Source organism: Pinus tabuliformis, chromosome 4_2 (genome assembly GCF_031772625.1).
Source record: "Pinus tabuliformis cultivar Carrire ecotype Pingquan chromosome 4_2, CPIR1, whole genome shotgun sequence".
Classification (NCBI taxonomy): domain Eukaryota; kingdom Viridiplantae; phylum Streptophyta; class Pinopsida; order Pinales; family Pinaceae; genus Pinus; species Pinus tabuliformis.
Genome location: NC_142304.1, coordinates 1,069,010,444 through 1,069,029,422, shown reverse-complemented (window position 1 = coordinate 1,069,029,422; position 18,979 = coordinate 1,069,010,444).

Below are 18,979 nucleotides of genomic sequence, written 5' to 3'. Positions count from 1 at the left end.
TTGCACATATATATAAATTGTGCATATACATAATATATGCGCATATCTTCCGTATATGGGCATCTTTTATATATGTGCAGTTTCCGTATATGTGCATATCTTCCGTATATGTGTAAATTTCTTATATGTGCATATCTTTCGTATATGCACATCTTTTATATATGTGCATCTACTGTATATGCGCAACTTCCATATACAAAAATTGCGCATATACAGAAAGTTACGCATATACAGAAGATATGTGCATATCTTTCGTATATGCGTAACTTTCTTATATATGCCTATCTTTCATATATGTACATTTTTTATGTATGTGCATCTACTGTACATGTGCAACTTCCATATATGGAAATTTTTCATATACGGAAATTGTGCATATATGGAAGATATGTGCATATCTTTTGTATATGTGAAACTTTTCTATATGCACATATCTTCCAGGTATATGTGCAACTTCTGTATATACACATAACCTCCATGTATGTGAAACTTTAGTATATATAACTTTTGTATATGTGCATCTTTTGTATATGTGCAACTTTTGTATATGCACATATCTTTCGTATATGTGTAACTTTCTTATATGTGTATATCTTCTATATATGCATGTATTTTATATATGTGAATCTGCAGTATATGCGCAACTTCCATATACAGAAATTGCACATATACAGAAATGTGCACATATAAGAAAGTTATGTATATATGGAAGATATGCACATATTTTCCGTATATGCACAATTTCCGTATATGCGCAATTTCCATATACAGAAATTGCGCATATACGGAAATTGTGCATATACAGAAGATATGCGCATATCTTCGGTATATCCCTAACTTTTTTATATGTGCATATCTTCCGTATATGCACGTCGTTTATGTATCTGCGTCGTATATGCGCAAATTCCATATACGGAAATTGCACATATACGGAAGATATGTGCATATCTTCTGTATATACATAAATTTCGTATATGCACAAATTCCATATACAGAGATTGTGCATATACAAAAATTATGTATATACAGAAGATATGTGCATATCTTCTATATATGCATAACTTTCTTATATGTGCATATCTTCTGTATATGCACGTCTTATTTGTATGTGCATCTACCGTATATATGTAAATTCCATATACGGAAATTGTGCATATATGCAATATATGCGCATATTTTTCGTATATGTACATCTTTTGTATATGTACATCTACCGTATATGCGCAACTTCCGTTTATGCGCATATATGTCGTATATGCGTAAATTTCTTATATGTGCATATCTTTCGTATATGCACGCCTTTTATATATGTGCATCTACCGTATATGCGCAACTTCCATATACAAAAATTGTGCATATACATAAGATATTCGCATATTTTCCTTATATGCATAACTTTCTTATATGTGAATATCTTCCATATATGTACGTCTTTTATGTATGTGCATCTACCGTACATGTGCAACTTCCATATATGAAAATTTTACATATAAGGAAATAGTGCATATACGAAAGATATGCGCTTATCTTCGGTATATGCTAAACTTTTATATATGCACATATCTTCCAAGTATATGTGCAACTTCCGTATATACACATAACCTCCATGTATGTGAAACTTTAGTATATATAACTTAGATTGTCAATGCTCCATTCTTTATGTGCATCATTGAAAAATGTTTGAGATTCTGACAGCTTACCCTTACCACTCAAATCAAGAGCAGGATATCTTGAGTACTGGCTAGGCAATGGATCATAAACTGGTAGTAGATGAGAGTCAAATGAGGTTTCTGATTTTTCTTTAGGAAAAAAACTGGGAAATCTATCGACTAATTTCTAGATAGAATGTACATGGACAAGATGGCTAAACAATAGTGAAGAAGGAATGTCTTTATCTTTGGACGTAGAAGACAATTTTCCCAATTGTGAGGAAATATCTTCAATCTTTGTATGGGTCAACACAAAATATTTGTGGATTTCATTTTCGATTTCCTCAAATCGTCCATCTATTTTCGCAGAAAATATTCTTGCTTCATTATGACCTTCTCCTACAGATCCTTCTATTGTAGAAACATAAACCTAGAAATCATTCAGACTTTTATTTATACTATTTACAGAGACTACCAGAGAATCTACTTGTTCTTTTTATGCATTTGATGATGATGCATGCATATCTAAACCTTTCAAAGCAGTATTGGTCCAATTTACGTGTTCACTGACTCTTTGTATTTTTCCTTCTATTCCTATGGCCAAGTCATCTTTGAGGACTAAAGGTACTGATTTAACCACCTTTCTTGTTTCTTAAAGGATTATTCCTTTATATGGAGGAAAAGTGGAGGTGGATTCTATCTTACTACCATCACAGGTTGTCCAATAGTATTTAGAAGAAGATTCTACTGATAGCATCTGTAAATCTATGTTTTCTTCTTGCTTATTCTATTCATAAAAGGAAATCCATGAATCTATATAATCCATATACTCCTTCTATCTTAATGAAAGATTTGTTTTTTCTGCTAGGGATGTAGTCAAATTGAATTTCTTGGCATCTGGATGAATAAATAAATCCCAATTTATCATTCTTTTCATCCAGTTTGAATTTACATTATACTTAGGACAACCTTCCTGTTGGAAATAATACTAAGAGGGGGGGTGAATTAGTATTATCAAGTTCTTTTAACAAATCTTCCTTATTTATACTTTGAATTATTTTTGCATATCAGTACCATAAAATAATGAGCATGAACAAGAAAGACAGATAGTCACACCAAAGAACACAAGATGTAAGGTGGAAACCCAATGTGGGTGAAAACCACCTGCTGCAATATGTCTCTATCTTCTTTCAAATTAGAAACTCATTTTACAATGGTTTTGTACTGGTGCAGTCCTTTACCAGTACGCAGGCTGCAACCTGCAAAGAGCTACAACTCTCTTTCTCGTTTTCCAGTCTCTCCTGGAAGGGAGCTACAACCCCCTACTTCTTTTCATAAATTTTTAAACTTATCAACAGAAAAATTCAGTCAACAGAAGATCTTAAGACAGATACGCAATTTTTCTTTCTCAGGCCTGCGTCGCTATGCACTTCACCTTCTGCTTCCCTGCGTATACCCGCAGAGAGCCTTCTGCTGCACCGCGTACCCACGCACTGCTTCTTCAATCGCGCTGAGTACTGTTCCAGCAGGTACGCACCCAGAGACACTATCGCGCTGCGTACTGTTCCAGTAGGTACGCACCCAGAGACACTATCGCGTCGCGTACCTTTACTGTGCATATGCACCTGAACCTCTGTCGCACTGCGTACCCACGCAGTTCTCCTTCTTCTGCTCTGCGTACCCACGCAGCTCTCCTGTTTCGCCTCTGCGTACCCACGCACTTGCACCGTTGATCACCTGCGTACTTCTGATTAGGGCCGAATTGGCAGTTCACCAGTGTACCACAGTTAGTCAGATATCCAGATCTGATCATGCGCTCGAGAGATCACCCTTCTCAGATTCGCTTTCAACTTCACTTTCATATAGATCAAGCTTTAAGCAATAACCCAATATTTCAGATCTTAAGATATTCAATTTTGCAAAAGATACTTAGCCAAGTGATCTCCTTTGCTTTATATAGGCAAGCTCCTCCTAAAATCATGGATCAATACCATAGATAACCAATACCAGGGGCCCAAAAACATGGGGCTCAATAATAATAATAATATAAATCAATACCACGGGCCAAAACCATAGAATCAAGAGCGGCGGGCTAAATACCACGGGCCAAACATAGGAAACCCCACGTGAACGCGCTTCTCTGCCTTGAAGTAAGTGAAACTGGGGGTACGCACCCTCTGAACGGGTGACCTGCGTAGGTGGCCGTAGTTCCTTCACGATGTACCTGCGTGTACACATCTTCTGAACTGTTCTCCTGCGTACTTCTTAATTTTCAACATTTTGAGGGCCTGATCAGAGCATTGCCACATGAGGGTGTTGCCATCAAGTACAACATCTGTAACATAGAGCCATACCAGAATCATAATGCCAACAATCTCCCCCTTTGGACTTGATGGCAACCTCAAAATCTTCAGCTTCATTCTCCCCCTTTGACATCAAGGGCAAAGGGTTATGCTCCCCCTAAGAACATGCTCCCCCTGAATATGAACCAGATCTGCAAAGCAGAACTATAATCCACCAAACACCATAAATGACCATGAAAGAGATAGAGACATATTGCAGCTATAATCAGATCAGCATCCATGATCTCCTTCTGTACATCCTCCATAATGCCAACAATACATTATATGCTCCCCCTGAACCTGTGCCATTCGATCTGCAACCACTCCAGCACATGTAACCATTAGAGGGGATTCAACAAGATGATGCATCAACAACCCCCAGCTTTTGCCTGAGGTATTCAAAAGTCTCCCTGGGCAATGGTTTGGTGAGTATATCAGCAACTTTTTCCTTAGAAGGAACATACTCCAACTTGACCTTCTGTTCAAGCACTTGTTCCGAGAGAAAATGATACTTGATTGGTATGTGCTTGGTTTTTGAATGCATGACTGGGTTCTTTGAGATGTTGATTTCACTTGTGTTATCACATAAGATGGGAATAGGTGGAGTGCAAGTGATTTGAAAATCCTGCAAGGTCTGCATCATCCAAAGGAGTTGAGTGCAGCAAGATGCAGCAGCAACATATTCCGCTTCAGCTGTAGACAAGGCAATCGAACTCTATTTCTTGCTGAACCAAGATACTAGTCTGGAACCCATAAAGAATGCACCACCACTTGTGCTCTTTCTGTCATCCATGCTTCCGGCCCAATCTGCATCTGTATAAGCATGAAGTGTGAGATCTGTATCTCTAGGATACCATAAGCCAAAATTTTGAGTCCCTTGAAGATATTTGAAAATTCTCTTCACTGCCTGAAGATGAGTCTCCTTCAGATTTGCCTGAAATCTTCCAACTATTCCAACTGCATGCATGATGTCCGGTCGGGTACCTGTCAAATAAAGTAAACTTCCAATCATAGATCTGTAGGTTGGTTGATGCACTGCTGCAGATTCATCATTTGCACTGAGGCTACACCCTGTGACCATGGGTGTACATACTGGTTTTGCATCTTCCATGCCATATTTCTTCAAAATCTGTTTGAGATACTTAGTTTGAGACAAAAAGATCCCTCTTTCTTTTTGTTGGATTTGCAAACCAAGAAAATATGTCAGTTCTCCCAGCAAGGACATTTCGAATTCTTTCTGCATCACCAAGGCAAAGTTTTGACTCACAGCTTCTTCATTGCTGCCAAAGATAATGTCATCTACATACACAACAAGTATTAGCAATTTGTCATTTTCAACTTTTATATAAAGATTGTTATCTGTTGATCCTTTTGAAAAGCCTTGTTGATGAAGATATTTGTCCAAACGATAGTACCAAGCCCTTGGAGCTTGTTTGAGACCATAGAGAGCCTTTTTCAATCTGCATACAAGATTTGGATCATTTCCAAGAATGAACCCATCTGGCTGCTCAATGTATACTTCTTCTTCCAAGTCTCCATTAAGAAAGGCTGATTTCACGTCCATTTGAAATACTTTGAAGTTTTGAAAGCTTGAGAGAGCAAGGAACATTTGGATGGCCTCAAGTCTTGCAACAGGAGCAAAAGTTTCTTCAAAGTCTATTCCTTCTTGCTGCGCATATCCTTTACAAACAAGTCTGGCCTTGTTTCTAATTACTTCTCCATTTTCATTCAATTTATTTTTGAAGACCCATTTTGTTTCGATAACATTCTTATCCTTTGGTCTAGGAACCAGCTCCTAAGTGTTGTTCTTTTCGATCTGCTCAAGTTCTTCATCCATTGCTTTCACCCAACATTCATCTTTGCATGCCTCTTTCACATTTTGTGGTTCAGTGGAGGAGAGTAATGCCAAATAGCTTGAAGCTTCTGCAACTGTTCTTCTTGTTTGTACACCTGCTTCTTTCTGCCCCACAATCTGAGATTCTGGATGATTCTTCTGAACATATCTGGATGGAGTCTTCTCTTCTATTCTTGTCTGCTCCTCTGGTTCTTCTTGAGGTTCTTCTTCTTCATCATTCTGTCTTTGAGGGTAGCCTTCATCTTCTTCGATGTCTTCATGATGTACTTGCCTAGGAATGTATCCTTTCTCATCAACCACTACATCAATGTTGTCAACGATTCTGCCAAGTCTTTTATTGTAGCATTTGTATGCTTTTCTATGTGGAGAGTAACCAAGAAGAATACCTTCATCTGCTCTAGGTTCAAGTTTGCCAAGTTTCTCATCAGTATTCTTAATATAACATTTGCTCCCAAAGATTTTGAACTGCTTTACCGAAAGAGTCTCACCACACCAGAGCTCATGAGGGGTTTGAGTGCTGTTCACCCGGACATTTGTTTTGTTGAGAATAACAACTGCAGCATGTGCAGCTTCACCCCAGAAAGTTGCGGGAGTTCCCAACTCATCAAGCATAGCACGAGCCATTTGTTGGACTGTTTTGTTCATTCTTTCCACAACTCCATTTTGCTGAGGAGTTCTAGCTGTAGAGAATTCTCTTCTTATCCCATGTTCTTCACAGAAATCGAAAAATTCATTTGAGGTAAACTCCCCACCTCTGTCAGATCTGAGGCACTTAATTTTGTGTCCTGATTCGTTTTCAACCAAGGCTTTGAAGGATTTGAATTTTTCGAATGCTTCATCTTTGTGCTTCATAAGTCCTAACCAGACAAACCTGGAGAAATCGTCAATGAATAATATCAGGTATTCTTCTCCTCGAGGTGTTCTTTTCCTGAATGGACCACATGTATCTGTATGTACTAGCTCAAGAGGCATGCTAGCTGATCCTTCCTTCTCTGGAAAGTTAGTTCTGGTTTGCTTTCCACACTGACATGATTTGCATATGGTGTTGTCTGGAATTTTGATATCTGGAGATCGCGAACTGCCTGATATTTGCATGCTTTCCTTATTTGTGAAAATCTTAGGTGCCCCAACCTCCGATGCCATAACCAGTGCTCATCCTCCTTGCTCAGATAGCATTGTTGTTGTCCTTCTTTAAATATGTATAGATTATTTCGAGTTCTTTTACCTTTGATCACTGTTTTACCTGTATCAAGATCACGAACAAGACATCCATTTGATCTGAATATCACCTCGGTTCTTTGATCACACATCTGGCTGACACTTAGAAGATTATGCTTCAATCCATCAACATACAAAACATTCCAGCCTTGACCTTTTCTTTTAACTGAGCAATGCCTTTTCCTTTTATGGTTGCAGGAGTATCGTTTCTAAAAGAAACTTTCTTTCCTTTTTCTAGAGCAGAATATGACTCAAGTTTTTCTTTATCACTTGTCATATGCTTCGAACATCCACTGTCAATGTACCATAGATTTTCCTGTCCTTCTGCATAAAATGCTATCCCACATCTTTCTGTTTGTGGTTCCTTTATTCTACATGTTTTGGTGCTTGAGGCTTGCTCTTTTGTCTGCTGAAACCTGCTCCTGCATTCAGAATCTTTATGACCAAAGTTATTGCAAATAGAACATTCAACTTCATTTTCAAGAGCCGAAAAGTTGTTATAGGTCATTTTTGTAATCCCGGTCATACTTCTTTGTTTTTGAGCTTCTCTAGTCATGATTGTTTTATATGCAACACATTGAGCTGCTTTGTGACCAAAGTTATGGCAAGAGAAACATTGTCCATTGAAGAAACTTCTGCGGTTATCAAATCTACCGGCCAAATGATTGTAATTTCTATTGTCATCCATTCTTGAACCAAATTGAGAAGATTTTACCTGTGGCTGGTTGTAGCTTTTGTTCACTCTTAAGACGGATTGCCCCTGATAGTCTCTGTTTGCAATTCGTTCCTGCTTTACCTGATGGTCTCCATTGTGCTTTTGCTCATTCCTCCTTGCTGCATCAAGATAATTTTTTGAGGTGGATGCTTGCGAAGTTTCTCCATTATAACCCAGACCTGTCTTGTTTAGTGGAGAACGCTGTACATTGATAATCTCATCCAAAGCTTCAGATCCTTTGACAAACTTAAGATTAATAGCTTTTGTTTTCTCAATCTCTTTTCTAAGACCAACAATTTCACCTTCTAATTTTTCAAGATGTTTTTCCTTTTCATCAATTTGAAATTGTAGAGTATCAATGATCATATTCTTTTCTTCTATACATCTCTTGAGTTTAGTAATTTCTTCATAAAGGCTATCCACATCTATAGCATCCATATAATCATCATCTTCAAATGCCATTAACAATTTATAATCATTACCTCGTTCATCTTCATCACTATTTGATAGACCATCACTATCTTCATGAGTGTAGTAGCTTTTCTTATTTGCACTCTGTTTCTTGTTCCATCTAGCGGGTTCCTTTCCTTTATCCTTATAAGGGCATTTTGCAGCATAATGACCAACTCTTCCACAAGCAAAGCATTTAAAAGGTAACTTACCTCTGAACCTTCCAGAACCCCTTTGAAGATTTCTGACAAAATTTGATTCTTCTTCTTCTTCTTCTTCTTCTGGCACGTGATAATCTCCTTTGCCTGAAGCCTTGAAAGCAGCTTCTCTTCTGTCTGATGGACCTCCCTTTCTCATTTCATAAGCAGTTAGAATTCCGTGTAGCTGAGACATAGTAAGAATTCGTAGATTTTCCTTTTCTTCTATTGCAGACACTTTAGATTCAAATTTGGGGGACAATGATCTTAGAACCTTTTCAACCACAATAGCCTCTTTTATTTCTTCACCCAAGTTTTTCATGCAATTAACAATCTCATCTACCCGAAGAAAATAGTTAGCCACACTTTCATCATTATACATCCTGAGATTCTCATACTGAATCCTGAGAGTTTGAAGTTTAGCACGTTTTACCTGTTCATCTCCTTCGTAGCTCAAGACAATCTTGTCCCATATTTCTTTTGCGGATTTATATTGCATGACCTTTACGAATTCCGTTTGAGATGAGCATCCCAGCAAGGTATTGACTGCTTTAGCATTTGTTTAATATTTCTTCTTTTCGGCCACATCTATAGGAGTAGCTGAAGGAAAGGTGTAGCCTGTATCTATGATATCCCAAACCTCTGTACCAAGAGATTGAAGATAGGCAGTAACTCTTACCTTCCAATAATTGAAGTTTGTCCCATCAAAAATTGGTGGCCTGATTGATGCTTCCCTCTCGTAGTTGCTCATGATGAATGATCTTCCTTCAAGCGATCAAGCTTCTCCGAAGGACCCGCTCTGATACCAATTGTTGGAAATAATACTGAGAGGGGGGGTGAATCAGTATTATCAAGTTCTTTTAACAAATCTTCCTTATTTATACTTTGAATTATTTTTGCATATCAGTACCATAAAATAATGAGCATGAACAAGAAAGACAGATAGTCACACGAAAGAACACAAGATGTAAGGTGGAAACCCAATGTGGGTGAAAACCACCTGCTGCAATATGTCTCTATCTTCTTTCAAATTAGAAACTCCTTTTACAATGGTTTTGTACTGGTGCAGTCCTTTACCAGTACGCAGGCTGCAACTTGCAGAGAGCTACAACTCTCTCTCTCGTTTTCCAGTCTCTCCTGGAAGGGAGCTACAACCCCCTACTTCTTTTCATAAATTTTTAAACTTATCAACAGAAAAATTCAGTCAACAGAAGATCTTAAGACAGATACGCAGTTTTTCTTTCTCAGGCCTGCGTCGCTACGCACTTCACCTTCTGCTTCCCTGCGTATACCCGCAGAGAGCCTTCTGCTGCACCGCGTACCCACGCACTGCTTCTTCAATCGCGCTGAGTACTGTTCCAGCAGGTACGCACCCAGAGACACTATCGCGCCGCGTACTGCTCCAGCAGGTACGCACCCAGAGACACTATCGCGCCGCGTACCTTTACTGTGCATACGCACCTGAACCTCTGTCGCACTGCATACCCACGCAGTTCTCCTTCTTCTGCTCTGCGTACCCACGCAGCTCTCCTGTTTCGCCTCTGCGTACCCACGCACTTGCACCGTTGATCACCTGCGTACTTCTGATTAGGGCCGAATTGGCAGTTAACCAGTGTGCCACAGTTAGTCAGATATCCAGATCTGATCATGCGCTCGAGAGATCACCCTTCTCAGATTCGCTTTCAACTTCACTTTCATATAGATCAAGCTTTAAGCAATAACCCAATATTTCAGATCTTAAGATATTCAATTTTGCAAAAGATACTTAGCCAAGTGATCTCCTTTGCTTTATATAGGCAAGCTCCTCCTAAAATCATGGATCAATACCATAGATAACCAATACCAGGGGCCCAAAAACATGGGGCTCAATAATAATAATAATAATATAAATCAATACCACGGGCCAAAACCATAGAATCAAGAGCGGCGGGCTAAATACCATGGGCCAAACATAGGAAACCCCACGTGAACACGCTTCTCTGCCTTGAAGTAAGTGAAACTGGGGGTACACACCCTCTGAACGGGTGACCTGCGTAGGTGGCTGCAGTTCCTTCACGATGTACCTGCGTGTAGGCATCTTCTGAACTGTTCTCCTGCGTACTTCTTAATTTTCAACATTTTGAGGGCCTGATCAGAGCATTGCCACATGAGGGTGTTGCCATCAAGTACAACATCTGTAACATAGAGCCATACCAGAATCATAATGCCAACACTTCCATGAGAGAGAAGAACTTAAACATCTCAAGCTTAGATGGCCTTTTGCAATCACTTGGGACAAAGTTCTGAAATCAGCTTGATGGGATGAGATGGTCCTTTTATTCCAAATACCCTAATCCATATCTAGGCATACTTGGTGGCCTCATTTTGCTAAACATTTATGTTAGCCTTGGATCTTCATTTTCAAGGGATGGAAGTTCATGTATCATCATGACAATATCATGTGGAAATGAGATGTCATTGCATTTTGGATTTGGACAAGAATATTTTAACATAGTAGATGGAGCTTCTCCTGTCATAGGATTATGATTTATATGGGAGGTAATATGTACAAGAGACTTTATATTTACTAATGTCTAACGGGCAAGACACTTGATTACGAAATCTGAAAATTTTAAAATTTGTGCAAGCTCAAATAACTCAATGTGGAAACATTATGTACAAGCGAATAGATGATGTGACACAGATGCTTTAGAAGGAATAGGATGTGAAGCTTTATATTCGTGGCATTCTCTTTCCATTTTTTGAGTAGGGATGGTGGATCTCCTTGGAAATTATAGAATGGCAGAGGAGGGATTCTCTTGAATTTGTGCATAGGTGATGTTGTTTATTTTTGGAGATATGGGCATGTCAACTACCCAACTTTCTAGAAAACTGAATTCTTTCCATTTTATGACCTTGTTTTCAATCTTTTGATTTTGAGCATCTGTAATGACTACAACACTTGACTTTGAATCTTGGATGGGAGAATGTAACACAACAGGATACGAGGTATTTGTATGTCAAAAACAAGCCCTTGTATGGATTGAAATATTTGTTATATATTTCTTCATATCAAATCTAGAAGTTTTGATCTGTAGTTGTAGAATGACTTTAATACATTCATCAAAGACATAGACTGATAAACTTGGATAACAATCAAACCATACTGGCCCATTGGATAGGGGAGCAACAATCCCACCAAGCAGGGAGTCAGTGTACTTGTTCTGACTGAGGTCTCTTATAGTTGCTAAGACGAATGTGTTTAATCCTCTGTGAGTATAAAAAGAATAATAGAATTTTCAACCCTTAGTGTGATAATGATTGTAAAATTGCTAGGAATGTGATTAGTGATTGTAAAATTTCTAGGAGAGGATTTTGGCCTCTAGGAGACCATTCTAATCAGAGTAGTGAATCATGGAGTAGAGGTCTTGGATAATCATTTTGGTTCAATAGGTCAAGTTTTTTTTAATTCAAAAAGATACTTCTTTTTTTTATTCTGTAGAATCAAAAAAAGAACATGTATGTTGTAGCAACATTAAGACTAATTTTCAAAATTTTTACATTATAAACAACTTTTTATCTTCAAAGAAAAACATTGATTGACATAGAACATCTACCGACATGTCTTTTTGTTATATTTCTGCATTATTGATTGTCAAATAAGACATATATCTAATATTTGTCATAAAACTATAAGCTTTGAGATAGAAACAACAAAATTGCCAAAAAATCTAATCATAGAAGATATGACCTATAACTCATAAAAAGGAGGAAGATTGAGGGTATATGATTGTCAAAGAAAAATTGTCTTGAAGTGCTGAAAATATATCTTCTTCATACTCTTTGGTTCTAAAATGTAAACCTATAAGGAGATAGAAGATTAAAACATGTGTGATAAATGGAGGGAGTGAGTTCTTAGGATAAAGTTACCCTCCCATTCTTCATATGATATATATTGTGGCTCCATAATTAAGGCACTCTTTGATAATCTATCTGTTTCTCTGTTAAATTCTGTGTAGATGTGCCCAAAACTGATGTCGTGAAAGTGTTCTTTCATTTCCACAATTTTGATTTTCCAAGACGTTAAATTTAGGACATCCAGTTGTCCCTGACTTGTTAGCCAGTGAATGACACATTTAGAATCGCCAAAAAATTTAATGCTTTTAATGTTTTTGAGTTTAGAGGATAACAAGGCCCAAACTACAATCAGTTCACCTTTGGTATTCATCCTGGATCTAATTCCAATTTTGAAGCAAATAGATTTTGTTTCTGACAGCTTCATCAATCCTCCACCCCCACATGAATTGTATTGAGTAGCTTCATCAAAGAAGCATACAGGATGAGCATGAGAGATATTTGGGAGAGGAACAAGTCTCTGGGATTTGGATTTTGGAGAGGAAAATAATCCTTGTAAAGAGATATGATTTTTTAGGCTTGTGGAATAATGGGTAACACTTCTATTTCTAAAGATAACTCTGTTTCTAAGCAGCTAGATGCCCCATGCCACAAAGATAGGGAGTGCTCGAATATATTGATATTTCTTCACTCATAAATGGAGCATATATGCAAAGCTGTTCTCAATCATATTTTCTCTGATGCTCATGACTCAAATAACAATAGTCCATATTTCCTAACCAAAATACATTTCACAAAAATATTATTTATAGACTCTTCGTTATATTTGCAGAGGCATCAACCATTTTGCCCCATGAAACCTCTTTTTTTCAAGCTATCCCAAGTTAAAATTTTATTATGGAGGATCAACTAAGTGAAACACCTTAAATTGTTGGGAATGTGCCACTTCCATATGAGATTGTTCCACCATCTAAAGATTGGAATGACCTTTGTGTGTGATATTTCTTCATAAGCAAGCTGACTGTTTACCTTGCTGAATTTGGCATCCAAGCTCTAGACCAACTTTTTCTTTGTATTACTAAGTCACACTCCATTAAGCTTCATCACATTTATGAAAGAGCTCCATTCCAAAGCTAAAGGACCCACCAATCCAAGCTCTATTGAGGTCATCCAATAACTTGAGGAGGTCTGGTGAGGATGCACTCTTTTAATATTTGATAGGTAGAAAAGCCCTTTGGAGTGTAAGATTTGAATCAAATTGGGGGATAGTTTGTAGACACCAGCTCCCTCTATGAAGGGATATTTTCTAAGAACAATTTGTTTTCCATCCCCTACATTCCATGCTAATGAGTTGAAGAGAGTGTGAAAGGAATCCATGAGAGCTTTCCCAACAACATAGCCTCTTTTAATAGATTTCCCTGCCTGTTTTCTGCTTCAATCAACCATTCACTGCCTATTTAAATATTTGTCTTTTAAAACCAAACTTCAAAGAACTTCACCAAATAAGCCTCTCCACATATTTTTCAGTGCTAAGACTTTTGCAAGCCAGTTCAAATTTTTGAACCCCCAACCTCCAAGACTTTTTGAGATTGATAAAGAGGTCCAACTTGCCAAATGAAAATTTTCTTTGCTATTTTTCCCGGTCCACAGAAATCTAAACATTAACTGTCTAATGGATGTAAGGATGGCGATGGGAATCTTTGCTAACGATAACCAGTAAACTGGAATATTTTCCAACACATATTTGACCATAATTTTTTTGTCTCCCAAGGACAACCAATTGTGGCACCATAAGTTTATTTGTTGCTCCACTCTTCTTATCATCCACTTCCAATCCTCTTTATGGTAGTCATTCGACTTTAGAAAATAGTCAAGATATTTGATACCATTTTCCAATGAGGAAGTATGTAGGGGCAAAAAATAATGTATATCCGAGAGGGTGTCCAGGCTGACAAAGAATTGGTGGAAAGAAGATTTGTTCAGGTTGATTTCCACTCCATTTGCACTGCAGAAAATACTTATGGCTCTATGAAAGGCATGTCATTCCTTTACAGTTCCCATTCCTAGAAGCAAAACGTCATCCACAAATAGAAGGTGCGTGATGAAAAGCTTATGTGTTATTTTTACAGCTTTTAAACTACCAGTTTACTTCTCTGTCAATAATAATAGACTTAATCATTCCAGCACTAGCAAAAATAATAGAGGTGACAGCGGACATCTATGTCTAAGACCTCTAGTGCTAGTGAACTTTTTTTTTTTGGGGGGGGGTGTTAATTAAAATGGAGAAATTGGCCGAAGTCACACAATCCATGATCTAGTTTCTAACATCCAAGCCCAACCCAATTTGGAGAAGAACGAGTATAAGAAAGGACCAATTAATTATGTCAAATGCTTTATTGAGGTCCATCTTTAGCACAAGGGCATTTTGATTTTTTGTTTTAATAGAATTAATGGCTTCATGTGCAATGCCTATGGCATCATGGATTTGGGTATCTGCAAGAAACCCAATTTGATTTGGAGACATCTTCTCAACTAGTGGATGCTTGATCAGTTAGCAATGATCTTTGTAATTAATTTATACACCAGATTAGTCAAGGAGGTTTTTGGCTTTGAACATTTTGGAATCAGAAAAATATAAGTAGCGTTGATGGTTGTTGAGACTTTCCCTGTTTCTCTAGATTCCTCCACCATTAAGAGAAGATTGGACCCATAACATTAAAGAAAGAAAGGAATAGTTCAATTGTCTAGCCATCAGGGCCATGACTTTTATCTTTGCCGAATTGTTTTAAAAACTCTTTAATCTCCTCAAGAGTGACAAGGCCTCCAATCTAATTGGAAATTCAAGCACTCAACAATGCAAGTTAACTCACATCAGTGCTCAACATTTTGTTGGGATTTTCCTATCGGCAAAGATCAGTTATATACCTTTGTTCAAAACCAATGGGTGCAAAGTTGTCAACATTATGCCATGACCCTCCAATGTGGAATTTAAACAGTTAATGGAGAAAATTAATCAGCTTCAAGAAGAAATTGTCTCGTTGCGCCATAATCAATTGGTGTCCGATGTGACCATTGTTGTGGATGATCCAGGTGGATATTGGTGGCCACCTGCCTATTGCACCTAGACCTCCAGCCAATTTCATCTGTTTCCTTGTTTATTTCAACATTTACTATTTTTAGCAATTTTTCGGGTCTTGAACTTCTAGAGCAATTTTGACGCCCTAAATGGTGTTTTTTTTTTTAGGTCCGTTGCGAGCCCATGTATACCGCAAATCTTGTAGTACTCAGAGAGACCTTTCCAACAAGGTATCGTACGTGCCAAACAGATATAATATGACCAAGTTATGACCGCGAGAATTTGGCTGCCCAACTAACCCCAACGAAGCCCACAAACTCTTGGCGTTACATCCCTAGGGTTAGGGTTTTGGTTGTTTAGGGTTTTATCTTGTTTCTTAATAATAAATAGGCCTTTGAGCCTCATTATAACACAGTTCAGAGGCATGTAGCCACCACATCTCTTCTTAGAGATAAGCTACCATCGCCCGAGCTAGTTTATTTCCATTCTGTTTCTAAGCATAGTTAAATATTTTTCTATTAATGAGATGAAGTGTTTTTCTACTGTGTCTCTGTGTTTATGATTACATTGTAATTTGTTGCATTCTTCATTAAGTACGGATCAGTGGACCTATTAGTTGAACATAGAACCTTAATGCACATAAATGATGATGAGCTCTCTAATCTCCGTTAGCAAATTGAAGGCATTCAGTTTCTTATTGAGATGTGAACCTCAAATCCATCTTTCTCCAGTGATGACATTAGTATAGCTACACAAAATTTACCTTATCTTGATGTAACAATGTTCCCCCAAAAGGGGGAATCAAGGTTGGGTGATGACATTCCTCTTTGAGATACCTAACATGTTAGTCTACTCATGTTGTCAAATTCTGTATGTTTTTTTGGTATGTACATGCATACAAGAATAGTAGCTTGGACATAAAAGAACTCAAAACATTTGGCATAGTGGGCATTCCAAGGGTAGATAGGGGGATGTAAATCAACAAATGGAATTTACCCATCTTTTGATGTATTTGTTGCATCCACACACATTTTTAAATCCAATTTTGTATAGACAAAATGAGACTTAAATTACTCTTATCTCAAAACTCTTTTATGAGATATAAATATCACAATATTTTAGTTCAAAAATATCTTCAACCATTGTATTTTTATGATATAGGTTTTTATCTAAATGTTTGTAGAATGTCGATATATCAATAATGTTAAGTTGAAGCTTAATAGTAAGCTTTTGTTTCCAGGGCTATTGAGAAAGCATTCATGTACACCATATTTTCACATTTTCCCATCTCGCTTTTCTCTCATAGATCGCTATGAAGGAAAATCCTACAAATTCATGCTCAATTTCCAAACCACTACAAAGGTTAATCAAAAAACAATCATCAAATATCTTCAAGTCCCTTATGGCATCTCTATCAAGAAGACCAAACAATGTCATCTTCTTTGTACATATTAACATGCGAGATTCCTTAGTTTAAAATTATAGAATTTGAAATAGTAAAAATCAAAATTTTATGTGCTCCATGATTATCATTTGAAACACTTAATTTCATATATCCAATTTTGTATGATAAGATGATATATATATTATTCTATCTCAAAAAAAGGGTATTATTTTTAATTTCATATGCCTAATGTATAATGTATAGACAAGATGAGACATATATTGACTTATCTCTCTCTCTCTCTCTCTTTCTCTCTCTTTCTATATATATATATATATATATTCCCGTAGAAAAAATCGTAATTTTATTCATATGAAAAAATTACATTTTGTAGATGCTTAAGCATATGCAAATGGCTGTCACTGTATTCACAAGCGAACAGAGATTACAATATAGAAAAAAATAATTTCCTGCTGGCCTATACTTTCCTGACCTTCTTTTTCTCCACCCTTAGCCAACCTTCAGAGTTGGAAGTGGTGGGTGCAGTGATAGCAAGCTGGTTTTCCGTTGTGTTTATTAGTTGTTCCTTATCAGATTCCGATCCTCAGATCCATGAGTTCGTTTGATGCCGCTTACCTCTAGCTGAATTTCTTGTTGCTGTTTCATATTTTCAGGCCCCAAATGTCTCTGGGGCATTTTCTTCCTGTGTGTATTTTTGTTCCATTTGTGTGTCAGATTCTAATTGGTTTCCTGTAGGTTCTGTCTACATGTCCTCTTTTTCCCGCCAGTCGGTGTGCTACCATCCGTTGGCCTTTTTTTGTTGTTTCTTATTCCCTTTGGGGTCCTTCCTGGCCAGTGGACAAGTGTTTTGGAGATGCCCTGTTTGCATGCATCTACGACATCTGAATGTTGTATTTTCATAGTCAAGTGGTTGTGTCTTCAGTGTATTATTATAGTTCACTGTGATCAGGTAGCCCCTAACTCAAGTCCACTTCTATATATATATATATATATATATATATATATATATATATATATATAATTTCATTTCATATTTTTAATTTAGTATATACAAAATTAAACCTCTATTATTTTATTTAGAAAAAACTACATTATTTTTATATATTCTAGAATTTCAATTCTTATTTCTTAAAACTTTACAAAATCAATAATCAATTTATCTTAAACTAACATAAAAATATACAAGTTTCAAAATTACTATTTTCAATTAATTTAATATTTCAAAATTATTATTTTGAATTGATTTAATATTTCAAAAATAGATGTTATTTTCCATTAAAAAACATGTCAAACCAAAACATAAAATTGAGAACTTACAATCTCCTAAAAAATAATTTAAATGCTAAATCCCATGAACAATAATTTAAAGACTAAATCTAATTGATTAGTATTAAGTCTTCTCACATATAATATCTATACATAATATAATTTATTTCACAATTAGTAAGTTAAATCTTTATACATAATATAATTTATTACTAATTATTTCATAATTAGTAAACTAAATCTTTATACATAATATAATTTATTTCACAATGAGTAAGCTGAATCTTTTCAAATATATTATGTATACACAATATAATTAATTTCACATCAATAAGGTATTTTTATTTATTCCATAAAAAAAGGTGTCTGCATATATTTTCATATATATTATTTATATGAATTTCTTCAACTAGCAGCTTAAAAATATTTCCATAATAAAAAATATTTAAAACAAACCCAATTATATGAATTTCCATATTAAGGGACCATAGAAAAACTAAATTTTAATCTATTTTCCTAAAAAATTAAATTACAAAGTGAAATTTTCTTCCTAAAATATTTTTGATGAAGTTTAAAATCATATTCATTTCTTCACACAACCATAAATTTATATTTCTTTTATAAAATATCTTTCATAAAGTAATAATAAATCCTAATTTAGGTAAACAATAATAAAGTGTCAATCATCCTTTATAGGTGACCATCCAAAGCTTCCAAATCTTAAATCACATTCAAAACTCTGTTTAATTTATTAACAAGTTCATTTCATTATAAATCAACGATAACTCTGTTTAATTTATTAACAAGTTCATTTCATTTCTGTTTAATTTATTAACAAGTTCATTTCATTATAAATCAACGATAACTCTGTTTAATTTATTAACAAGTTCATTTCATTATAAATCAACGATAAATGAAATTACAATTGGCTGACTCTCCCCTCAACACGAATGTGTTACACAACTTCCATCT